Source organism: Amblyomma mixtum, chromosome 3 (assembly GCF_055824585.1).
Source record: "Amblyomma mixtum isolate Tamu chromosome 3, ASM5582458v1, whole genome shotgun sequence".
In the NCBI taxonomy this organism is placed as follows: Eukaryota; Metazoa; Arthropoda; class Arachnida; order Ixodida; family Ixodidae; genus Amblyomma; species Amblyomma mixtum.
Window position 1 is genome coordinate 390,593,765 of NC_143014.1, and position 26,516 is coordinate 390,620,280.

A 26,516-nucleotide genomic window follows, 5' to 3' on the forward strand; every position below is an offset into this window, starting at 1 on the left:
ACGTCACGACCGTTTCCACCAATTGAAAAGCGTGACATTTTCTGTCGACAACTGCTGCTTACAACGATGAGACATTGAAGGCTTCCGCCTTAAAAACTAAAACCTGCGCAGATAGCCTATTTCCTTCTTAGATAGCAAGAGCGAAGGCTAGCTCACGCAGCTTATATACGAGGTTATGTGAAATGTTTCCATCACCTCTCTGGTTCGTTGTTGCGAGTGACGATACAACACCTCAGTGGCCTCAAAGAGAGGACTGCAGTTGTTGCATTCTCGAAGATGTTCACTCACCCCTGACGAACAAACATTGTTGTGCTCTCTAAGGCGAATGTTCACACACTGATCGGTTTGGCCTATGTACATTAACCCACATAGCAGTGGAATTTTATATACAACATCAGTTTCACATCGCACAAATTTCACTTTAAACTTCACTTTGCAGGCACGGGAACTACCATCAAACTTTCCGCCTTTCATTGCACAACAGGGCAAAGTCTTCCTAATCTCAGGGGAGCAGATAGGGCTACTCCGATATCATATCTTTTTGCAACATGTCTTAACCCATGAGATAAGCGGTGAATGTTAGGTATGACAGCGCGCTTCTTCGAGTTCTCTTCAGTGGGGAATGAACGGCCTTTAACCCACTTTATTAACTTCGTACAGGACTGGGAACCGACATTGCTAGGATAGCCTGCTTTTACCAATTTGGAAACTTGGGCATTCAAGCTGTCGCATAGACCATGAAGGCAAGTTTTTGTTTGGCTCGATTTGAGACAAGAAACAGTTATTCCGTTCTTGACTAGTTTGTAATGTTCGGAGTTGTAGTTGAGCAGTAGCTTTTTTGACCGAGGCCAATGCTGCCAGCAAACATGCCTATAAAACTGAAGTGCAACTTGAGATCCAGAAACTGTAACTCATTGCATTTTGGAACCTTTAGGATAAATTGGAGAGAAATTTAAGAAATGTTCATCATGCTGTTATAGTCGTTTCTTGTCTCAAATCGAGCCTAACAAAATCTTGCCTTCATTGTCATAGATGCGACAGCTTCACTGCCCAAACTTCCAGATTAATTAAATAAGGCTATCCTAGCAATGTCATTTCCCAGTCCTGTACGAAGCAAATGAAGTGGGTCAAAGGCCGTTCATCCCCCACTGAAGAGAACTCGAAGAAGAGCGCTATCATACTCACCATTCACCGCTTATCTGATGGGTTAAGACATGTTGCAAAAAGATATGATATCGGAGTAGCCTTATCTGCCCCCCTGAGATAGGAAGACTTTGCCCTCGTGGGCAAAGATAGGCGGAAAGTGTTGATGGTAGTTCCCGCGCCTGCAAAGTGAAGCATACAGTGAAATTTGTGAGATGTGAAACTAGTGTTGTGTATAAAATTCCGTTCCTATGTGGGTTAGTGCACATAGGCCGAACCGAACACTGCGTGAACATTCGCCTCAGAGAAGCACAAAAAGGTTGGTTTTTAGTCAGGGGTGAATGCATGAACATCTTCGTGAATGCAGCAATTGCCGTCCTCTCTTGGAGGCCACTCAGGTGTTGTACCGTCACCCCCAACAAAGAACCAGAGGTGATGTAAGCACTTTACATAGCCTCCTATGGAAACTGCGTGAACAAGCCTTCGTTCTCGTTATCTACGGAGGAAATAGGCTACCTGCGCAGGTTTTAGTTTTTCGTCTTCTTTGTCTTTTATACCCTGATATAGTAACTATGTTTTGTTTTTTTTTTGTTTTTTTGTCGCTGCCTCTGTTATCGTTTTGTATTCAAGGGCTCGTTTCCTTCCAAATCAACCAGTTGTGGAAAAGGCGCTCGTCCTGTTGTCTTCTTTCCCTGTCTCCGTTTTGTTTGGGCCCCCATTTTCATCATGACCATCTTTTCTGAGCAGGCAAAGGTGTCTCAGTGCTTAGGCCGCTCGGCTGCATACCTGAAAGACGTGGGTTCGTTCCTGGCCGCGGCGATCGAATTCCGATGGGGGCGAAATTCTAGACGCTCGTGTACTGTGTGATGCCAGTGCACGTTAAAGAACCCCAGGTTGTCGAAATTTCTGGAGGCTTTCACTGCGGGTCCTTCCATTGAGACGTTGAGACATCCATAAAACGCTAAACTCCATAATGGCCTCCGCTGGCCCCGGAAAGTCCCGACCTACGGTACGCCGCGTACCGGCTTTGACAAATTTCCGCTGGTGGCTTTTCTCGAAGTAACCACGATTGTGGCGACCACCTGTAGACCGCATGTTATATGCATTCAATGGGTATTGTGCAGCTCCAGTGCGCTGACAAAGCGCTGAGGTATGATCACAACAGCGCGAGGGGAAATGGTACTGGCAGCACTCACTCTATTTTTATTGCCAGCCAGCTTAAACGAAGGCACAGAAGAAGCCGCGTTGAGCGGTGAAAACACGCATGTTTCAGAAACTCCGCACTCCTGAAGTACTTGTCCCTCTCCTCGCCACTGCGCCCAGGGACATTCACAAGAATGCGTCATTGCTGTTCATCGTGCGTAGCTCCGCCTTTGCAGCATGATGTCTTGCTTACTGAGCTACGCCGACACCTTCGAGTGCCGTCCCTCCCCCCTTTTTTTTCCTTTGCTATGAGCACCTCATCAATAGCCGAGAAAAAAACTATCTACGAAAAAGGCATTCGCCCTCACTTTACTCTGGAGCCTTCAAACTACGACACTCCTCACAAAGGAATAACGCAGCCTTTTCTTTAAAATATGCCACGAAGACAAAAACGGCAAGAAAAGGAAGATGCTTGCTCCGAGTTTTGGCGCTCCTCCTGGGTGCACATTCAAGTCCTCTGAGCAGATTTTTAAGGCGAACGGAGGGTTTTCATTTTTTTTTTTCGGCCCTCTTAGCGCTTCAGGAGGTGGTGCGTGAGAAAGACCTCCCGGATCCAGCCTGGCAGCGAGGCGTACTACAATGCGTGGGCGACGTCGGTGCAGCTCTGCAGCGTCTTCCACTCGAGCTGAATTGCGCGCCATTTTATTTTTGTTATTTCTAGAGCCGGTGGAGTGCCCGCCTGCCCAGCGCGACCTCCATCAAGCACCGCTTTCTGCCAGTTATATTTTGCGTACCGCCCTGGACGTTCTTAGGACTGTAGTATTGTGTAAGTAAATATATTAGACACCGTTTTTTTTTTGTTTTTTCGTGAATGTGTTCTGAATAACAGAGAATAAGATGCTTTAAAGCACTCCTTCAGAGCTAGACCTTCGAGTAAGAGGTGTCGAATGGTGTTCACCAAAAAATATTAATATTAAGACAGCTGGAGCGACGCAGCTGAGCACGAAGAATAATTCTCCGAAAGTCGAAAAAATACGCGCATTGTATATTTTTCATTCTCTTGATGGCGTTATAGGCGGCACACCTTGTTCAATGCGGCCAAAAAAAATTTAATAGTGATTCAGTGTTGGAAGCCAGCGTTTGCATGCCCGGCACTATTTGTCGAATTCGCAAAGATTGCAAAAGAAGTTAACGAAGATAATATTTCTTCATGCAATGAAGGAATAAATTTAGCATCTACATCCTCGTCGGACCTGAGCACTATTCGGTTTGTTAGCGTTAATCAAAATATATTTGTACAATCTGGGTGTTCACACAAAAATGATAAAAAATTTGGCAGCCAACAGTTTTTTCTCTAGAACCGCAGCGGTGGCCTAGTGGTTTGAGCATCCGCCTCGCATGCGGGAGGTGGGGGGTTCGATCCCCAGTGCCGCCGGGTGCCCACCGGTGATACGATGGGTACAAGCTTTTCCCTGGCCGTGTGCTCGGCTTCTATAGGGCGAAATGCTTGGGAGAATGGGTGCTTGACCCCGCCCTCAGAAGACTTTCGACAGATGACCTTCAGCCATAAAAATCTATCATCCATCCAGTTTTTTCTCCATGACCTTTCTTCGTGCTCGGATCTACAAGCTTCTCTGCCTTCAGAAATAGCTAGAAACTTCTTATGACGGAGATTCTACGAAGTACATACCCGCCAGAATCTACGTTTAAATAAAAATCACAAATTATTCCATAGTGAAGCGGCAAACACTTGGTAGTTCTTTTGAAGTTATTTTCTTGCTTGGAAGAGGGGGTATAAAGGTCACTACGCGGGGAGCGCAGTGGTTGCTCCTGTAGTACCAATTGCGCTTACGCTGCGGAACGGATGCATTTTTTAGTGCTGTCAAAAGGCAATGAGAATTACAAATGAGCACCGAAAAAAAACTGCATAAAATTACGGACAGTTTTACAAAAAAAAAAAACAGTGGCTGCCATAGAGAGAATATTATTAAATGTTCTGGGTAGATTAACGAAAAAAGCAAAAATTTCCAGCACAGAGTTTCTCAATATTACCTTGAAAGAAAAGTGACGCCGACGTGTATGCGAGTTCCTAAACGAGCACATCGCCGCGGGTGTGCCGGGAAGATGGGTTTCCAATTTGGCTCAGGTAGTATTGGGCCGATAACGTGCATTCTGCCTCGGAATTGGTAGCTGCGGCGCGATGCTCTTCTCTGCGTGCAGATTAAATTATTTTAGTATCGCGTTTTTCACTTCCTATTGAATTGAACGCAAGTGTTTGGGTGGTATGGAAACTTTCACTGCATGTCTTCGAGGTGTATCGCTCGAAGGGGCGTATTGTTACGGCTGAATTCACGTTCCACGCCCACATTAGCCAAGCCGAATGCGCAACCTCACCATCCCGTCATTGCTGCGCCTCTCCAAAGAGATGAACTACCGCAGCGCGAGCTTTTCCTCTAGTTCATGCTGAGAAACTATGATTTTCTGTTCTCACAACAGGTACACCAGAAATACTGGTCACGTGGACCTTGACGCTAGAAAAAAAAGCGTTTATATAAAGCACAAACCTCATAAGTAAGTTTGAATAATTAAAACAAAAACAGGTAAAATGTTCAATTTGTTCATATGGAATAATATGCATTATGTGTTCTGCGGTCCTGCATTCTACAAGATGGCCGCCATCGCACAGGACGTGCACTTTCAGCTGGGTTTACCAATCAAACTATTAGCGAATTAAGGTGAGTTGAGCAAAATCAACATGTTCGGTGTAGATAGTATGTTTTCGTTGATTCGGCAGCCTTCTTGCCAACTGGAATTGCTGCTGTGCTTCTAACGGTCGGCTCTGCCAGACTGAATTTGTCTTCGCAGGACATCACACAAAACGGAGTGCATGTCTGCCCGCGTGGACGCCTGTCGTGTGATCGCTACCATGGACATTTATTTCGGTGCACACCAATGCTGTCGGTGCCGTGGCATGTATAGAAAGTCATCAGGAGGTAGGAGCACGGGCTAACGACCGATCTAGAGTGACTGGAAAAATTTTCAGAGTACTGCAATACCACTCTCCTCGGCGAAAGATTTGGAAGGTATATGGCGGCCGCTGTTGAAGCTCCCTGCATGACAGTCACGTCTGTGGTACCCTATGTATCTGCCTTCACAACGTCGTTAATATAAATGGCAAAACAAACTTCTGCGTAGTTTGCGCAGCCACTTTCAGTGATATCGTAATGGAACACTGAGAAGAAGCTGGAAACAGTGTTTCTTTAAGTCCTTTAAACAGCACCTTGCGCATTTATGCGCGTCCTCGAGTAAAGCCCAGAGGGTATGGAAGCCCGCCGCTCTAAGGAAATTTCTGAAATTTTTTGTGCTCACAGCGCTACACCACGGTGCCCATATTCCTTTCAAGCCCGGTGGCAGTGCGAAAAAGAATGCGGTAGTCTGAAAAATTTTCAGTGACGCTAGACCGATCGGACTCTGTGCTCCCTCTTGTGATAAGAATAACGATGCGTCCAGCATGAGAAATAACAGGGCAGCACGTGGCGCTGCAGGTGGTTGCCCGCGGGTCTTTGTCAGTTCTAAAATCTGGAGGCAAGTGTCAGCGCAGGTATGTACGTGTTTTCTATTGGGAAGAGAAGGACGGCAGCACGGGCTCAAGTTCTCGTTCGAAGCGTCCTGTCATTTGTGAGACTGGAGCAAGTTCTCGAACCTACACGGAAGCCCCGTTGTGCTAAGACGAGGCTTGCCCCCAGTTTTTATACAGGAATGCATTTAACGGCTACTTTCACCCCTCTTTGTCCACAGAATTTTTGCTCGTCCACAACACCAGAAAGTGGCTAGCTCCACCTGGGCCACTATCACTGCTTTGTGCATACATATGGGGATAAAAGATATAGATGCGAAAGAAAAGATGAAAAGATTAGTTAGCTTACAATTAGTGCGGCAATAACAACAACAGCTTAACTAAAACTATTCTAATTTCGCATGCAGCAAAGAAAAACAATGAAAGCAATGTTTTATGTAAAGGATACCGTACGAGAGATAAATTTTACCCGCTTATGAAAGCACAATATGAGATGATGGGAGAGACGCTCATTGGAAGCGTTGCAGCTTTTTGTACTTTTGGAACTCGCAGAGTGTCTTTCTTTATGACACGTTCTCTGCAGCGTTCGAGCACAAGTTCGTAGCCTCCCTCGCATGTGCTCTCGTCCGTGCTCGCACGCGCTTGTAGTGTCCGCGTTTCTCAGAATGTGCAGTTTTTTATTTTACATTGGCTCGCCGTATACATGAAATGTCTACAAATATCCTTGCATGAACGCAGCGTCATCGTTCCTTGCAACCACCAGACCATCCTCACCTGAAACACAAATGAAATTGAAAAGCAATGCACGCGCCGGGACGCCAATAACAGGTCATAATTCTAAGCAGACATGTCCTACACGCTAATTCATCACTGGGCGCTTACAAGATTGGTAACGAAAGAAAGTGCATAAAGATTTCTTTAGCGGCAACCTTCTTTGGTTTGTTCCTTGTTTGCGCGTGAGATCAAAACAATGAACAGAGCGCATGCATGCAGCAGATCAGACCGCTATTTTTTTACTGCAGCCACAGGCGCCCGCAGACACGCAGTGACACAAGTTCATTTTTGTCCTTAAGTATTGCCTAGGAAATATATAATTATACCAATACATTTCAATTTCTCGCTCAAATAGTTCAGTTACTTTCACTCTTCCAAGCATAATTTTCATCCCGTAGAGCCATGAAAGCCGTACATTTTGGGCGGCTGCACAAAGGAAGAGCCCACAGGGAGCAGCACGGCTTGCACCAAAAGTTGCACCAAAGGCTACCTGAAAGCGTCAGCTTTAAAACTTTTTCAGCTTTTAACTTCAGCTTGGCTCTTTTCTTTCAAAAAAATTGGATTTTACTCAAACCATCTGTGATGCGTAATATATTTTAAATCGACAGAAAACGAAAAAAGACACAAGATAGTTTTACATAAATTTTCTGGGCCCCGAAAAAAATACAAAAGGTCTCAAAAATAACAAAAAGTGGCGCAGAAAACAGGACTGTGTAAACATTTTCGGTAAGTAAAAACCGAAAATGTCTTAAAAAGCAAAGGTCTTGACAACTGGAAACAGAATATTCGCAAAAATTTCTTGCAGGCCAGCTCCCAGAAAATGCCTACATTTTCCTGCCAAAGCTATTTCCATGTACGCGGGACTTGACTGGGATAATCCGTGCTTTTATCAGCTTCCGTCACTTCGGGAGTTTTCTGCCTGAGCTCAAAAGTTTCGTCAGACCCAGGCTTGAGGACAACAAAGGGGCCCTTAAACGAATTGTGTGCAGCAACCGGTTGGGTCACATCGCATGGTACCATGGAATGGTGCCACATTGTTGCAATGGCATCTGATGGGATACCACCGATTTACATATCGCGGTGGGCGTATGGTCACGTGGTGTGCGTATACGCCATGAGCCGAGCGCTGGCTGCGCCGCCTGTCGTCGCTCTTGCGAAGCAGCGACGGGGCTGCTGCTGCTGCTTCTGCTCGCTGACCGGTTGCTTACGCGTGTTTCTCAGAAACCCTACATACATGCATGTGCCGCCATACGAAGGCTTTACGGGTTCAAGTGATAATCGGACAAGCATGCTATTAATCTGAGACTCAGGTTTAGCTCTGGAAATTGCCAATTTGTTTTCTGCGCGTTTCGGGCGCGCTGTCTTGTTTTTATGACGTGACTGGCAACCGACCCATGGCTTAACATTACGAAAAAAAAAAACTGTTCGGGGATGTAATCAATTTTAGACTATCCCTGACCCAGCTTTCTTTTACTCGAGAATAACGTAATACTGTTAAACATTGTTCAGAATCCCTAACCGTGCAACCGTGCACTGGTATGACAAGCTTCATTGGTTGCTATATGTGAAATGGGATGTCTGGGTTTTGAGCTGCCTATTTACCTCTTTCATGGACTGTGCCGTGGCATGTTGGGCTTCTGGCTCATTCCTGTGCGCTCATTTAAACGGGGACATTATTTTTAGAACACGCGGATGTCCTTGCGATTTTACTATTATGGGCTTCACTACGACACCTGTGCACGATTCTGCGAATGATAACTGACGCTGCTCCGCAGTTCAGAAGGTAAATTTACTGAAGCATGAAACTTCAGAGTGTAGTAGCTCTTTGCTTCCAATACTTTTGTTTGCAGAGGACTAATAATACTCCCAAAATATAGTGATCTCCTTTCGTTTGTTTTTTTTCTTCTGTGTAATTGTCCAGTAGTGCAGTTCAGTTTATTACCTTAAAGAGCCCCGAAGGGTATCACATAAGGGGAGGATTATACAGAAAAATAAGTACAATGGTTGCCATGTGGGTTCAACATATAATATGATCTGTTACTGCTTTGTAAAAGTTGGATGGGCAGGTGATAGCGGCGATGCTGTGAGCAAGTCCGTTCCAATCTAACGCTGCTCGGGGGAAAAAGGAGGCAGCGAACGTGGTCGTATGGGTCCGAGGCCGGGCAACTTGAAGAATAAGACCAGTGCGATACGATATGCGAGCTGGTGATATGATATAGCCTGCGTAGTCGTGGGTGCTATAAAATAACTTATGAAACAGGTTTAGGCTGGCAATGCGGCGACGAAGAACAAGATTCTTGAAGGTATTGGTGAGCGTTATCAAAATACGGAAAAGCGACGAACTCACACGACGTATTTTCCGTATTTTGATAGCGCTCACCAATACGTTGAAGAATGTATTTCCAACTAGCCCCAGTAGTAGTTCTTTTGAAGAACAAGGGTTGATTAAGCGGATTCTGCTTTTAAAGACAACACGCTGTCTTGGTATGAATAGGTATTTTGAATGAATCTAACGGCATGGTTCTGGACGGATTCGAGAGCATTTATGAGGTATATTTGATTTGGATTCCATATAGGGGATGCATATTCTAGTTTCGGTCTCATTAGCGATTGGTAAGCCAGCTGGAGTTTAACTTGTTGGGGAGCGTGACGAAAGTGGCGTTTCAAAGAGCCTAGCGTTTTATTCGCGGATGATATTACATTCGAAATATGTGTGCGCCCAGATAAATCATAAGATAGCGTGACTACTAAGTACTCAAATGAGTCAACTGCTCCTATTGGGTTTTGGGCTATATTGTACGTAAAAATAAATGGTTTAGTGTGACGGGTGAAGGATCTAATCTTGCATTTCGGAGGATTAAGTGTCACCGCCCACATGTCGCTCCATTTCTGAACGTTAGTTAGGTGACTTCAAGAGGGCTTCTTGGTCGGAAGAGTTATTGATAGTGCGGTAAATGACGCAATCATCTGCGAACATACGAATGTGACATGATACGCGGAGGGGCAAGTCATTAATGTATATTAAGAATAATAACGGTCCGAGCACTGATCCTTAGGGGATGCCTGAGGTTACTGGAATGTAATCAGAAAATTCGTTATTAACTATGACAAATTGGGTTCGATTTGTTCAAAATTCCTTAATCCAGTTTCGAATGCTACGGTGAATATTTAGGGAAGACAGCTTAAGCAGTAATCTCTGGTGTGATACTTTGTCAAAGGCTTTTGTGTAATCTAAAAAGATAGCGTCAGTCTGTTGGTTGCAGTCGAGGTTAGCATGTAAGTCATGAATAAATGTAGCCAGTTGTGTCTCACAGAAAAGGTTTTTACGGAAGCCATGTTGTGATGAATGAAAGAAATTGTTGGAATCGAGAAAGTTCATGACTTGATAATAAATACATGCCCCATGATTTTACAAGGAATGCTTGTTAGGGAAATGGGTGGATAATTTAAGGGCGAGTTTTTATTACCAGACTTGAAGATTGGGACGACCTTTCCCACTTTCCAGTCGCCCGGTATGTTACCTGAAGAGAGAGACTGAGAGTACAATAGTGATAAGTAGGCCGCGGAAATGTGCTTAGTATTTTTCAGGAATTTCAAGTTAATTTCATCGATCCCGGCTGATGACGTTAGCTTGATATTTTCGATATGAGATGATATACCATCTGCGAAGAAAAAAACTGGATCTATGGTTGATGCTGTGAAGGAATTTATGAACACGTTAGCAGGTAAATCACACTTTTCGCAAAAACAGTTGAAAATTCTCTATTGAAAATGTCAGTGCGTTCACAACCGCCGATGGTTTGACCCATGTCGTTAGTAAGAACGATTGTGCGCGTTTTCTTTGGGTTTACTACATTCCAGAATTTTTAGGATTGTTTATTAGCATATTTGGCAACTCAGAGTGGAAAAAGGTGCGTTTTGCGTTGCGGATAGCAGCAAGGTAATCAGCTTCGGCACTGTAGCACTTTTCTCATGATGCCTGGCTTTGCTGCCCGATAGTGACGCTTTTTCTTGTCTTCCAGGCGTTTCAGGGCCATAGTAAACCACGGTTTTTGCTGGTTTTCACGGAAACTACTCGCCGGGATGTACTTGATTGTTAATTCTTTAACTTTGGCCCTGAAAATTGTCCAGTTTTCGTGAAGAGACTTTCTGTTGAAATTGGTTTCATAAGTTGAAAAAAAAGCAGTTAGTTCTTCATATATTGCTTGAAAATCACCTCTTCCATAAAGACGAATTGTTTTCCTGGAAACTTGACGAAGCATGGGTGTAAAGCTGAAGGTAGCATGAATGAATGTATGATCACTTATTTCCCTTAGGTATTATAGTGCATGTTGCGCTATCAGGGTTGTTGGTTAATATCAGATCTAGAGTGTTGGCGGAATTCTGCGCAATGCGCGTTGGCTCTAATATTAGCTGAGTAAGGTTGAAGTTAAGACAGACATCGACGAAATTTCTTGCTTCTGAAGAATTTGTCACGGAGGTGTTTTTACTCCAGCCAATAGGGGGGAAATTGAAATCACCAAAAAGAACAATATCTGCGTTAGGATATGATGATGTCAGTTCGCTCAACACATTGTTTAGTTTGGAGGAAAAGTCCGGATCATTGTGCGGTGGCCTGTCGCCTGAATGCTTTTGTATTCCACTTCCGTCAAAATGAGGCCGCCGGGGTCGGCATCCTATCAGCACAGTTCGGGGGGCAGCGTAGCAGAGAAGCCATAGCAGTTCTAAGTTAAAATCTACATTGATTAATGATACCGAAAACTGCTGATGTACGGCTATAAACACTTCACCACCACGGGCTCTCTTCCGGTCTTTACGGTAAACTTTACAGTTGGGCGACGCAGCTAAAATTTCGGTATCACTGATATTCTCTGTAAGCAACGTTTCTCTAAGAATGAGAAGGGTGCTGTTGGTTGATAAGACAATACTAAATGCGATTTCGCGTTTCTGTAAAAAGCTTCATATGTTAGTAAATACTGCCGATAAGGTAAGATTAGTTCCGGGGGTGTGCTGTCGGGGAGTTGCTTTAGAGCGAGTAGAGTGTGATTGCTACGGCACTTCTTTTACCCCTTCCGTCAAATCATCGAATGATTTCGGACCTATGTGCAGCGTTTTAAAGCGCGGTGCGTATTTATCTGATGTTTCTTTCGCGAAACGTAGTAGGTGTTTGCGCGCCTTACGGACAGAATGTGAAAAGTCTTCTCCTATGCTGTAGTCGATGCCTTTTAGTTTGCGGGCGTTTTTAGGATAGATTCTTTTGTCTTATGGAAAGTGAATTTAACGATAATGGGTCGACATCGTTCACTTGAGTGACGGCCAAGACGATGTGCTCTTTCTATTTCTTTTGGATTTATGGTGACGTCCAAATTTTCAGTGCAAAGGCGGGCGACCAGTTCTTCAGACTCAGAAGATGTTTCCTTTGAGCTAGTATCAGTTAAGCCATAAAATAGCAGGTTGTTACGGCGCGACCGGTTTTCGGCATCGTCTACTCTGGATTCGAGGTTACTGATTTCGCTCGCCGACGTGGCGGCATCAGTCTTAATGGATGCAACTTCTGTTTTAAGTGATTCGAGGTCCTGATAGTGGGTTTTTAATTTGGTAATGCGCTTCCTTAATTCGGTGATCGATTTGTCTGTCGCTACTAACCTGCTGCTGAGGTATTTTACTTAGTTGATTAACGTGCTTTATCCCACTGTTATATTCTGTAGTTCTGCAAGTATGGCGGCATTGTCAGCACTAGGGTTAGTTTCAATGTCACCGGATTGCATAAGTAACGAATGGACAACAGTAAAGCATTCAACAACAATACAAGTACAGCACTGCGGGCTCGGCAGCTGAATTAACTTGATTATACTTTATACATATACTTGTACATTATACTTTTCAGGGAAGAGAAGATGGTTTAAATATATGTGAGGTGCAACATCCCGAAACCGCACGTGGACTGTAAAGGAAACAGTAGCTAAGGAATCCGGATTAAGTTGGGTCATTCGAGGTTCTATAACGTGCACTGACATTGCACACCATGGGAATGCTTTTGCATTCCACTTCCGTCAAAATGAGGTCGCCGCGGTGAGCATTTGATCCCACGGCTTTGGGCTAAGTAGTCGCGGGTGAGCGGGCGCCTGTTGCGCTATGGCCATGGCTTTTTGAGCGGGTGCACAGGGCGTGTTCGCGTTTCAGGGGCTCTCTCCGCTTCCCCTCGTGTTGAAATGGTCATGCCGCAGAGCTCCGCTCTGTGACCCTTTCTGCTTAATGGGCTGATATCGGTGGTGACATCCCTGCTGAGCCACCAAGGTGGGTAATTTTTGCACGTTAGTTAGCCCCCTCAGAAATGTTAGTCATTTAATGTATAACGAAAACAAGCGAGATCTCAAGCTAGCATTTTGTTAAATTTTTGTTAATTACTATCATTTCGTTTTGGTTTTCAACCAAAGAGCCTCGAGTGACAAAGGCTAAAGCATACCTTACACCGACAATATTGGCTGTAGTGCAGCAGTTTGGAGTTCGAAAAGTTGCGATCGAAAACTGGATATTAGAAAAGTTACGTCTGATTACGATGATATTTTTATAATTTAGGTCTTATTGTCAGTGCGTCAATCACATGAAAACAACGCTATAGCTGCTTCGCTAAGTGCTCTTACATATTATGTTTAGCACCGGTGCCATATAGCAGGGCTTTCAAAACGAGCATATCGGTGGTGGATCTCTGAATGCAGCGTAGAGGCGATCATTTTCTTCTCATCCCCATTTTTGCAGTCTGCTCAGGTGTGAGTAAATGACCGGGTTATGGTGGTGCCACAGAATACAATTTCATCCAGCATCTCACCGTTTTGTCAAAACTCTTCGGTAACTGCACCGAAAGGTTAGGTTTCTGCACTGGTGAAGTAATTTACAGGCAAGACATTTCATCCGTGGCGCACGGTTGCACTTTGCGCACTCGTGCACTGGGCTCGCCACACTGCAGCGGCGTCGAGGATGCGACCACTCTCGTTGAGCGCCGGTCCATCTCTACCTCTATTTCGGCGCCTACAGAAATGCATTTCACTGGGAAACACAAGGAGGAAATCTCAGCCGCTAACTTGAACAACTGTGGCCGCGACAGGCCGGTGTGAGGTGACATGTGTCTGTTTTATTAAACATTAGTATTTTGGTTTTCACGCAATTTAATGGCGTTTGTCATACTGTAAACTAAGCCAAAATAACGTTTAGGCCATCCTGCAAGGTCCTCTGGCCATGAGAGTTTTTAATGAGATGATAAATGACGAAATCGTCTGCGAACAAGCGAATTCCAGGGCTGGTGTTATAATGCAAGTCATTTGCGTAGATGAGAAAAAGAACCTGCTCTTAGGTGGAGCCCTGAGGTACTCCCGATTTGACTGAGAAGCGGATGCATTTTTATTAATGCCAACCGACTGAAAGCAATTAGTTGACGCTATTGATGATCCTGGATGCAATCCTTGATGCAATTCATGATCCCAGTGGATAAATTCAATATATTAAGTTCATAGATAACCGATGATGAAAGCTGCCGAAGCTTTTAACAATACCAATAAAGATGACATCGATGAGTTGAAACGAATAATCAGACTGGTAAAAATCAGTAATTAGGTCAAACAGCTGTGATTCGCACTAGCACCCACTCTGGTTTGAATAAAAACTATGAGCATAGAAACTGCATAATTTTGGATGATATGATTTGTTCTATGAGCTTACAGGAGTACGCAAGTGAGTTAGATTGGGCTGTAATTGTGAACCGAATTTTTATTTCTACACTCAAAGTCACCAATGACATAAGACAGTTTCCAGTCCTCAAGGACATTACCAGTTGCGAGGGACTGCTGGAATAGTTTTCATAGCATCGTCCGGATATGTGCTTGGTTAGCTTTAGTAAATCTGTCGCAATAACATTCGGTCTGGTACTAGAGTTTGACGGCAAACGGTCAATGGCACACTAAACCCCATGGCAAGAAACAGCGGTCATTTTTGAAGTGACTGACAGATTCTAAAATGCCTTTGTCGAAAAAAGGGTTTCCATCGGGAAAACCGGTGCTAAAACTTAATAAATTGATTCGCCAAAAGGGGCTTCTCGAAAGGCATGTCATCTATACTGAAAGCCTGGAGAGTGCTAAAAGAGCTGGGGTTTACAACCCTCCAAAATGCTTTAGGGTCAATTTCGCGTTAAATTAGAAACCTTTCCTTTGCTTAATCTGTATTATGGCCATATTCTTTACGGTAAAAAACCATTTTAATTGGGCCCAAACGATATGCCTTTGACAATGCATCAAATTCCGGTAATATAAGTCGCGTAGAAAACGCCCCAATGTCTACAAAGCTAGAAACAACCAAGGCCTTCCGCCAGAAAAGACCTTTGATTTTCTGCAATCTTCACTTATGCGCGCAGTTTTATTCCAAAGTGCATCGCGTATCTAACATCATATCAACAACAAGCAGCAACTAACAAATTTTAACAGAACCATGGCTCAACAGTGACGTATCTCATACCGAAGTCGTGGCAGAACTGCCCAACTTCCGCGTTTATAGATGACCTCAAAGGCTCTGGAGAGAGCGGCATTTTTATAACAGTTCATTGGCAGATTTCATGCTCTTTTGTTAATATTAAATCAATGCTTAAAATTTAGCAGATATTATGCCGCGCGCCTCCAGTAACAGTATTCCAGGGCATTTGCTACAGGCTCCCGCTTGCCACTCCAGAATTGCGCGACGAGCTGAACAACGGTATGGTACCACTTACAGCCGGCCACCCAAAAGCTGCTATCCTTTTCGGGGATTTTAACTTTCCTAACTTAAGACTGGTGTTACCTATCGTCTTCTTCAATAGCAGGCCCAGCAGAGACAGTAAATTTTATTGACATCTGCTTTAACTCCCACCTAGTTAACCTCAGATCCAATGGGCGTCACACCGGAATCTGCAGACATTTTAGATCTAATTCTATCTAATAACCTTAATTCTCTGACATCAATTACTTAACTTCTAAGAATTAATGACCTTAACCTTAATTAATGACCTTAACATTATGCTTTTGTGTAACACCAAACACTAACGCAATAAAGTTCTACCAGAAAGGCAACTATGACGCCATAAACCACGGGCTTAACACCTTCTTTCCTACATTAGAAACTGCATTCTAGATTCACTCGGTTCATGATAACCGGTCGAGTTTCAGAAAAAGCTTACTGATTTAAGTAAGAAATTAATCCCAACGAGCAATCTTCGCGCCACTCACCAAAAGCCGTGGTTTACAGACTCTCTAAAAAGAAAAGAAAATAAGAAAAAGTGCCTCTATCGAGCACCTAAAGATAACATGGGTTCATGTCGTTGAGAAACATACTATGAAGCTGAAAACGCATATCTTACTGCGATCTACAGCGCAAACCGTTCTGTCTGCGATTCTAAACTCGCAAGTTTGTTATCTATTAACCTAAGACAGTTATGGAAGGTACTAAACCCTCATCCAGATCGCTCTATCACCATCACCAATGAAACACACGAAGCAATTACTGATACCGGATGTGGCCACACGTTTAATTCAGCATTTCTGACAGGTTTCACGAAAAAAAAAATGAAGCGCTTTGTTCTTTGCTGATTGCCAACATTGAATGTACCATGCCAGGTATCATATTTTTTACGGACGGAATTACATCCGTCATGGAAAAAAATAAGCTGTCATGATCACCTGGCATTGACAACATGAACTCCAAATCAAGGAACACAAATTATCCGCTAAATTACCGCCATTTCGCATTACAAGGGTACCATGCAATATCATGGAACATGTCATCTACTCTCAAATCGCCCCTTCCTTGACCCGAATCACTTTTTTCACCTCTCACAACATGGTTTCCGGAAGGGCTTCTCTTGCAAAATGCAGCTGGCAGGCACTTTTCATTCGTGACTTACATGCCAATCTTAACTCCAATATACAAACTAACAGATTTGCTTAGATTTTGCTAAAGCTTTCAATAATGTATCTCACCGTCACCCGCCATTAAAACTTCAACTGCTAAACCTGGACCCTAACATTCTAACCTGAACTGAGGAATTTTTGACTAAGTGTTCGCAAAAGGTCCTTGTCAATAATAATTTGTCTAGCCTCCTTCCGGTAACTTGTGGCGTCCCCCAGGAGCCGTTTTCGGTCCGCTGTTACCTCGCACTCACTTCATCTCACGACTTGCTTCACAGTGTCCCCTTAATATACGCGTGTTTGCAGACGACTGCGTCATTAACCGTACTATCAGTAACGCCTTTGATCAAGCCACTCGGCAGTACGATCTTAACAGTCTTCTAGAATAGTGCACGAATTCTATAATGACCCTTAACGCCTCTAAATGTAAATGCATATCCCCCCCCCCCCCCCCCGCCTTAGTCCTTTTCTCTTTCCTTACAGTATCGCTAACGCGCCACTAAAGCTAGTTCACTCTTATAAGCACCTAGCCGTAACGACCTCTCTGGGCGCGCACATGTTACCAATATCATCTTTGCATCTAATAAAATTGGCAGTGGCTTAGCTGTGGTTAAGCCAGGACATACAAGCGAAAGGTTCAGTTACGTTTGGTTTGACGTCATGGCTGTCGCAGTTCGCGCACAATGCACTGGGAGAACCACGATAACGGTGGAGGCGTACGGCCGTCCACACACTGACTGTACGGAGGCGGAGGAGGAGACGCGCGTGTATTGAATGCGGTGCTGTCTTCGAAGGTTGCTTTAAAGACATGTACTGTGGTGTCCATTCTTTTCGGGTGTACACCAAGGTATGAGAGACAGGCATTTCCTTTCCTTAAAACCAATTTTCATTTAATTTCATTTTCCTCACGGTCCTTACGGCGCGGTTCGGGTGTCCACCGAGATATGAGAGTTTCCTGGCGCACTGTTTGTCTTTTATTTATTTTTTATTTCTGATATTTTATTTCTTTCATTTCTTTTTTATTCTCATTTCTGGGCTTATTTTTATTCTTTTTTTTATTACGGAGTCGGCGGCCACCTGCGCTGCGCGTGACGTCGCTCGGTTTCGCGCATGCGCAGAAGTGGCAAATCTAGCCTCCGGCTCACGCGAAGTGCGGTGTTCACGAGCGCGTAATGAAGCTTTTCACTTCAAAACCTTAGGCTTTATGAAATATCACCTCCGAAACGCATCGCCACATGTTAAACTACTCGCGTACAAGACACTTGTACCGAAACTTGAATACCCGTCGCTCATTTGGAGCCCGGATCAATCATATATCAAGTCATTAGAATTGCCTCAAAATCGCGCTACAAGACTCATTCATATCCTATATTCGTATGACGTCAGCGTTTCATCCTAAAAATCGGAATCCGTCTTGTCAACGCTCTCTAGTCGACGCCGCATTGCCAGCCTGTATTTGTATCATAAGTTCTTCTTTTCTTTGCTTTATCAGACACCATACATCAGAGCGATAGCCCGCGTTTCTCACCGCACCAGCCATAAGTTTCAAGTTGCGCGCCCCCAAGCTCGAACCACTGCATTCACAGCTTCATTTTTCTTCCGGACTGCCGCAGACTGGAAGGCCTTCCCCCTTACGTGACTGCTACCACGGGCCCATCTTCGTGTTACAGATTTAATTCACCATCTTGTTCAATGGCTACTTATCACGAGATGTTTTTCCTCGGATAAATGCCTATCCATCATGTAATGCTGCTTTACGAGGGAACTTGAACGTAATTAACTGAACTCAGTGTGAACGCAAGCATTTTAGCTTCCTTTACCGGTTTTTTTCATGCGAAGAGGCCACACATAAGACTTAATTGAGCAGGCTGCACATCGGTATAAGCGTTTCTTTGAACCGCCATGCTGGCTAAGTGGTTATAGTTGCTGCTGACGCGAAAGACACGAGCTCGATCCCGGCCGCGGCGGTCGTATTTCGATGGATGCCAAATGCGATGTCGGCGCACGTTGAAGAATCCCGGGTGGCGAAAATTTTTCGGAGTCCTCCACTTCGACGTCCCTAATATCCAAAGTCGCTTAGGGAAGTTAAACGCCATAAACTATACCATAAGCCTTTGTTTTTGTGTATACTGCGTTTTATTATTGTTGTGAACCAGTAATTTCGATAACAAAGAGCGATTTGCAACACCGGTACGCATGCAGCTCGACACTCAAGCAGATTGCCATGAAACAATACCCGGTTGTCCTTGCCCGACCTTTCCTCAAACCCATCAGGATAATAAGCTGGAAATCGACCACCACTGACGTCAGGGTTTGCACGTCTGCCCTTTGTAATCATGTGTTTGTTCTTCTGCACGATTACATTTTTCGACAAGCAGAGAAAGACTAGTGGAAACAGCAAAATGGTCACTTATTTTGTAACCATTATTACAAAGTATTTAGAGCGGGCCGTGAAAAACGGATTCAACATAGTAGTGTCACGAGTTGGGAAAATCACAAATTGTTCTAAAAGTAATATTTCATCATTATCGAGCATTTTTACGCATTCACTTTTATAAACGCTGGTGAGTTGTCCAGTTGACGCCCGAATAATTAAAAACACCCGCTCGAATTCAAACACCATTTGGCCTCAGTTATTGCGCTTTAGCGCCAGTACCGTGAATACTACCTGGTAATCAGGACGGGAACTAGGTGGCCTGTAGCAGACGCCAACTACAATGTTTTAAAAGCCCAGTCTGATATTCACGGATAGCAGTTCAAGCTCTGAGTCTACAGGGACTAGAGGAGACGGAAAAGAATTCATCATAGCAATTATTACACAAGCCCCCTTTGGCAAAAATACATTCTTTTTTATGAATTGTAAATGCGTCAGAAAATGAAATTTCCGATTCTGAGATGGTTAGATTAAGCTCCGAATTTCTGCTCAAGATGACATTCGCACCGCTCGTGTAAACTAGCGGCAGCAAATCATCTTGACTTGGCAAAAGGCTGGGGAAGTTTGCAAGAAGATAAGGTAACGGAGCAAGTGTCCTAACTTAGTTGGTTCTGAAAGAACTGCATGTGATCACCGTCAGGACAACGCCGGCTTTGTTTTAATATTACGACACGGTCATCGGTTGCGCCATATCTGTAGATACTGGCACTGAATTTTAGTATGTCTTTGGCAAAACTGTACGTGCATTCACCTTTGTTCACCTTCGCGAATTCCCTCAACTTTTTCTGAACGAGTTGACCTTTTAGTGAAAACTCCTCCTCTAGTCACATTTTACCTCAAGTTAGATCTTTCAGCTTGTGGGCATTTCTTAGAATGGCATTCTTGCTTTTCAAGTTCAGAAACATAATAATGATTGAGTGGTGATATCTAGGCCTGCACTTCCCAGTACGATGGGCCTGTTTGATTTCGGGAGCTTCGACTTTCACGTGGACGTGAAAAAATGTTCTTACGATACACTATCTGTCATCATAGGAATCCGATTCAGCCTCAGGTACGCCTTTAATTATTAGCTTGTTTCTTTGTTTGTGCGAAGTCGGTTGTTCAGATCATCAGCAACATCAGCCGAACCCTCACTAGTTGTTTCTCATTAATTTCTGATCTCAGGACAGCTACACTAGACTTCATTGCATTCACCTCCTTAGCCAGTCGACTGAATTCGCTAAATTTTTCCTCAAGTCTTGATACTCTGTGCTTAATGTCATATAATTCCGACAAGGCTGCTTCAAGTTGCGACTCAATCTTCTTCTCGTGCTCATTATTATGAGTGACTGCTATCTGAAGCCTATCGACAGTTTCCAAGATTTGGTGGATTTGGTCAGGACCTGGCTTTAGCTCTATATCACACGAGCACACCATTAGTTTCGCGGTGCTTCACGTCAGCGGAATTTTTTTCATGCTAGCGCACAAACACCCAGCCGTGAACCACACCAAGCCACAACTCCTTTGAGTACGTTGCTTTCAGTGGTTATAAAAACGACCAGTTCGAAAGCAGTCAGTGTTCCAATCGACACCCATATCAACAACGCGCCAAAATTCTGAGGACACATAAGTCTGCTTACGTGGAGGAATGCGAAAGCATGGGTTCCCAGAAAATACGGCTCAGTACCTGAGCTCCCAGGTTTTCTCCCGGCCGCGGCAGGTTCTGCCTTAATCGCCCTTTGCGAATATAGCCATATTTGCCGTAATCTAATGTCCGCAAGGACTGACAACTCACTGGACTCTTTTCTTAGTGGTCACGCAACCACTGCACACCGTGCGAGGTTGCATTCAATGCTCTTGCCTACTGCCGACAGCTATTTCAGACACCGTCTTTAATACGGCCAAGTAATGTGCTCTTATGCAGTAAACAGCTGGCACGTGTAGTTCAAAGTACCAGCGTTGCACGTGGTCTACAAGACGTACCAAAGTGCAAGGCTCCGGGTCAGTTCCGATCACCTGGTGTTATTTGATGCGCACTGATATCGCATAGGACGTGGGCGTTTTTAAATTTCCGTAACGTGCGTAATTTCCGAATTTCCGCTGCTGCCAGGATTGCTTCCCACGGCTTTGGGTTTAGCAGCAGAACAGTCAGCCACTGCGCCATCGCAGCGGGTTTTAGATGGTATGGCCTAATGCTTTTGGAGGCATTGGCAGTGGCAGCAATTATGCATGCATAATGTCATGCTTAATTAAACATATTTAGGCTTCTCGTGATGTACCTTGAACTTTGTGAAGCAGTTCTCTCCGTCGTGTACGTGTACGGGCACATGGTATTCGCTTTTCTTGTTTCCTCGGTTCAGCCACCAGATACAGAACAGGCTATACGTGAGGCTTGTTTTGCTTGTATTTTTCATTTCTGCCTTTAATCTGACACCTAGCAGTACTGAAGTAAGGGCGCACGTGTCTCTTTTTTCTGTTTGTGACGTATTTGTTCGGTGCTGAGGCGAGCCAAACCAGGGCCAAAACCAAAGTGGCTTTCATCCCACGGCGACATGAAGGCCAAGCACTGCCGAAGTGGTGTGTGTACGTGTGCGATGTTGGACGAGAGAGGTGATTGGTGAACAAAAGACACTAGGGTATCTGGCGTCCACCACAAAGCCTACAAAGCCTACCCGTTACCCGCTCCGGTTTACTCCTCGGGGGGTAGAAACGCCGCCGAGTACTCCCGGGACCCTACAAGCCGACGACACCGCATCTCCCACGACAATCCTCCTGCTGTTCCGGAAGGACCTCCGCCTTCCTGAACCGCTCCGTGTTGTGGTGAGCGGACTGCCGCTGCGACCCATATCACTGCATGCTTATTTTATACTTTCCTTCCATATGAACTTTTTCGCTCCGTTTTACTATCCATCTGTCTCCTTTAATTTGAATCGAGTGTGTGTAATATGTATGTACTCCAGCACCAGAGAGTAAATACGTACACATACTGCTCTGTTAGCAGCTGTGACTTCGTATTCCTTAATTAATGTAACGACGTGTTTGATTTGCCCGTGTGTGTTTTCCTCGGAGTATACTTGTTGTTGTTATTTTAGTTGTGTTGCCTGAATTCATGGGTCTGTCTCTCTCAACACACTGAACATAAACCGGTTAACGCTGGACGCGAAACTCCACCTCTTCTGCCTCGGTTCGGGAAGATGGCTCGCATTCCTTCGGAGCCATGTCACTTAGTCAGTCCCTGAACACTCGAGCGCTAATTAACACATTTGCATCAACTTTTTTAAAATTCTGACCAAGACAAACATGTAACAAAAATCGGAGCCCTTCTTAGCAAATCCCGCCTCATGTCCGATGCACCCTTTCAAGTGGACAGGGCCTCAATCATGACAGCCAAATAAAAATTGCAGTCTATATCCCGTCATCGAGATCCCGCGTAAGCATGAAATGCACTGCAGGAAAAGGCGTCGCACTTTCTAGGACGGCTCGCAGATGGCGATAGCTGCTCTCGAGCGTTTACCAGGTACTTTGGAACCTGGCCGGGCCGCCGCCTTTGCCCGTTTTTCTCAGACGTGAGCAGCGCGCACGGTCTCTCTGGCTTCTTTCGAGGCTTGAGGAGCTGCCTCTATTACCCGCTCCTCTTCATTCTGAACAGGACAGTCGGCGTCCGGCGTCGGTTTTGGTACTCTAGCGCCGCCGCGTAAGCCCTTTATCTTTTCTGCGCCAGGCAGTGCACTCAGCTCCCCTCGCTGCTTTCATTGCTTGGCGTGCGATAGCATTCGCCTGCTCTTCCTCGGCCTTAAGGACGCGTTAGGCTGCCTTCTTACATTCGTGTGTGGCTATAGAAAGTTGGCGTTGACGACATAGAAAACCCATTCTATCTCTCGACTTCACCGTATCCATTCCTTGCGACGGCGGAAGCGTTGCTTTCCTGGTCCAGCTCTCGTGCAAAAATTTAAAAAATGAAAAAATGCAAAGACACTGCCAAGAAAATATTGAAGGTAATGGTGTATTATTCTGATATGCAGTAAAATCTTTCTTTTAAAGGGTTTCTATCAATCGCATCGACTACCCTAGAAAACCAATGGGGAACGCTTTTGACGATAGCAAAAACGTGAATAGAAAAAAATACAAGACTGCCGTCGGGTTATCTGCGGATATATTGATTGTTATAATGAAATCTTACATTATGTGAAAAAAGTACGTTCACAAATCGTTTTCCAATCAAAAATGCTATTGTCCAGAATTGCTGGGTATTTCCCAGCGTTCCGAAGTGCCGAACTAGGGAATAAAAGATGAGGAAAGTTATTTAAAACACGCAGAACAAGAGACTACCAATTAGAACACAGCGCGAGAAGCTGCGGTGACTGTCGAGTGGACTGCGACATCAGGAAGCAGATGCTTTTTTTTTTTTGCACCGGCACTGGCTCGCATCCCGCTCAAGACTATGGTAGAGTTAAGATTTTTTTCTGCAGCATGCTCATGTTCGGTCTCAGGGTCGCTGCTGATTCAGCATGATGATCGCTTGAGTTAGGCAATAGTGGAAGCTGAAGGCTCATAATTAGCGTAGAACGTTCGAGGAGACAAGGAAAGAATAAGGCAATAGGCGTAGCGCACACATGCAGCTAAAGTTTGCTAGAAAGTTCAGCCGAGATAAAAGTACATCTGAAGGAAAAATAAAAGTGAAATCATAATGGGCAGAAATTGCAAAACAATACAAATGCCCAAAAGGTCATGTTGGCCCCATCTGGGCGAAGGTAGCCAATCTTTTTTTTTTTTTCGAAAGAGCCACTGACGGCACAATTGCACAATCCACGCCCAGCTTACCTCCAATACCTGCATTATGACCCGTGTGCCCACACAGTTGCGCACGTCACTGACGCCTTTGAGGCTGGCCGCCGCGGTGGTTCAGTGGCTATGGTGCTCGGCTGCTGACCCGAAAGACGCGGGTTCGATCCCGGCCGCGGCTGCTGAATTTCTTTGGAGGAGAAATTCTAGAGGCCCGTGTACTGTGCGATGTCAGTGCACGTTAAAGAACCCCAGGTGGTCGAAATATCCGGAGCCCTCCACTACGGCGTCTCTCATAGCCTTAGTCGCTTTGAGAGGACATAGTAGTAGCGCTTAAAAAACAAGGACGACAGGGTAGAGAAAGACAGCACAGGCGTTAGTTCTTTCTCTACCCTGTCGTCCTTGTTTTTAAGCGCTACTACTATGTCCTCTCAATCTAAACACCAACTAGCCCAGCTGTCTGCCTTAAATTAGTCGCTTTGGGACGTTAAACCCCATAAACCAACCAACCAACCTTTGAGGCTGAATTTTTCAGTACGAAAGCATTACTTCACGAGCTCTAACTGGCTCAACGAGTTTGCGTGAAACTTCGCCTTGAGGAGGACATGGTCCAAAAAAAAATTACTAAAGCTAACACTGCCGCGACTGGCGCTCGAACCCGGGGCGCCGCGAACAGATCAACTTCGCTGGCCACTGCACGAAAGCAGTATGTTACCGCCGCAGCTTTTTTTTCTTTATTCCATGGAAATAGTGCCGAAAAGAAAAATTAAGCATGCTTACGTCACAAAACACCCGGTTACCATACCCCCGCATGAACCCACCTTCCATAACATCAAAAGTGTGGGAGGCACACATGCATCCAGATAGGGGAGCCAGCTAGGCGGCTCTTGCAGGGCAGCTTACACTCCCCGCACCAAAGCGCATTGTTCACGAAACAAAGATTTCGAGGACTGTGGTAGTTCGGCGTGGCGGCCCATCATGCGGCTCTTCCAGAGACTAAATAGTCCCAGCAACATAAATAGATCATATGGCACAACACAATTTTTCTCCACAGGCAGCCAATCCCGCCTCGCGTTAAACTGCAGCACACTCTCGCGGTATGCACTTCGTACCTTTCGGTTTTTATGCGAAGCATATTAAAATAGGTAACCCAAGCCCTTCGTGACGGTTACACGCCGTGCACACCACGTGACACAATGACGTCACGACAGATGAGAGACGGGGCTCCAACTTGTGCCGTCGCTGTGGTTGCACGCCGTGTGAATCACGTGGTATGGCGACGTCACACTCCCGCGCATTTCGAACGCGCGTTCACACTCGGTGTAGGTGAAACGCTCGCTCCACCGGGCAGGAGGACGCGGCTTCCGTGGCAATCCAGGCGCTCACCCAACGCGCGTCTCGGGGTTAGTCGGCGTTCCGCTGTCGCCATGCCGTTGTCTTCCCCCACGACGAAGGCTTCTAGTGGTTGTATTAAAATGACCAAGTATTCAACCAAGGAAAGTCATGTATTACCAAGCCTAGCCATCAATATGCTTCGCATCTGACTAGGCTTAACCTTAGCTATGCCTCAGCCATTTTTTTCCACTATTGCTACTATCGAGCTAATATACACACTCTCGCGCTGTGCATTGCAATACTAATATCGAAATGATATCGTCGCCAGATGTGCCAACGACCCAGCAAAGCAAAACTGCGAGCTAACCAGGCTAAACACTTGATTTCGCACTTCTACTGGGTTTAGCTGCGTTGTAATTCTACCAGTCTTTTTTTATGCTCCTGCAGACGGCCATTTAAGCATCTTCCATTCTGGCCACAATAGAACGCCCTGCATTACTAAGATACTTGTAGAAAAATCCTACTGCACAATCCACATACATACTAAGATGACTTGTCTGCGATCACATTAGCTGTGTAGATCAGTGTGACATAGGAATAGGTATGTACTCTTTATATTTTTCAAATTACCTGAAGCCAGCATCTGAAATTATGCACAACGGAAAAATGAAATATAGCCTCACTACAAGGTTTTTTAAATTTGCGAAGTTTTCTGAAAAAGAGTAGTTTCCGTACTTTTTCTGAAACTTTTCCTATATTCTTACACTTACAGTTTTTAATGCGAGAAATGCGTTTGTCATGTTTCTGTGTGTGCCACTTTCTGCGTTGTAGCAAAGTTCGAAAACACGATCGTGCATGAGAACGCTGCCTCCACCACGAAGTGACACACATTTCCTGCTCGACTAAACTTGTCACGTCTCCCCAAACTAAACTCGTTTTCGTGCTACTGAGTAGTACATGTTTATTTCTATTAGAAAACATTCAAACAAATTACAAAGGTGGACTTTGTAAGCTGTTTCGATCTTCAGCGGAATCCCTCCGCGAGAAGTGCGCAGCGAGATCGGCTATAGCAACACTTTATTTTGAGCTAGTTGGTGAACAGACATCGTAAAAGGAATACAATGGCCCAAGAAATGAAGACCAGAATAGGGTTGTCCTGTGTTTTGCATGCTCTGGTGCTCGTTTTCTTCGACAATTTATGATGTCCAGAACGATTATCACTCACTGAGCATCGGCAATGGTCCTGACGGCACTTTTTAATCGCAGTTGTTTTCATAATTTCCGGCGGCCAGTACAGCAAGGTGATTTACAGTTGCAATTTGTAAATGCCGTGTCTGAAGGATGAAAGCGTCCGCTTGCCTTCAGGATGAGTGCAACAAGCAAATGCTTCCCGTATTATTGGCCACGCGTTTCTGCCCATGTG

The 26,516-nt window shown here is 44.9% G+C and overlaps 1 protein-coding gene and 1 pseudogene across 1 annotated transcript in view; both read right to left on the reverse strand.

Moving 5' to 3' along the window:
- LOC149357154 (tachykinin-like peptides receptor 86C) overlaps positions 1-26,516 on the reverse strand; it is a 685,354-nt gene that overhangs the window by 647,657 nt on the left and 11,181 nt on the right. The gene's annotated exons all lie outside the window — the stretch shown is intronic.
- Positions 11,687-13,646, reverse strand: LOC149357157 (uncharacterized; annotated as a pseudogene).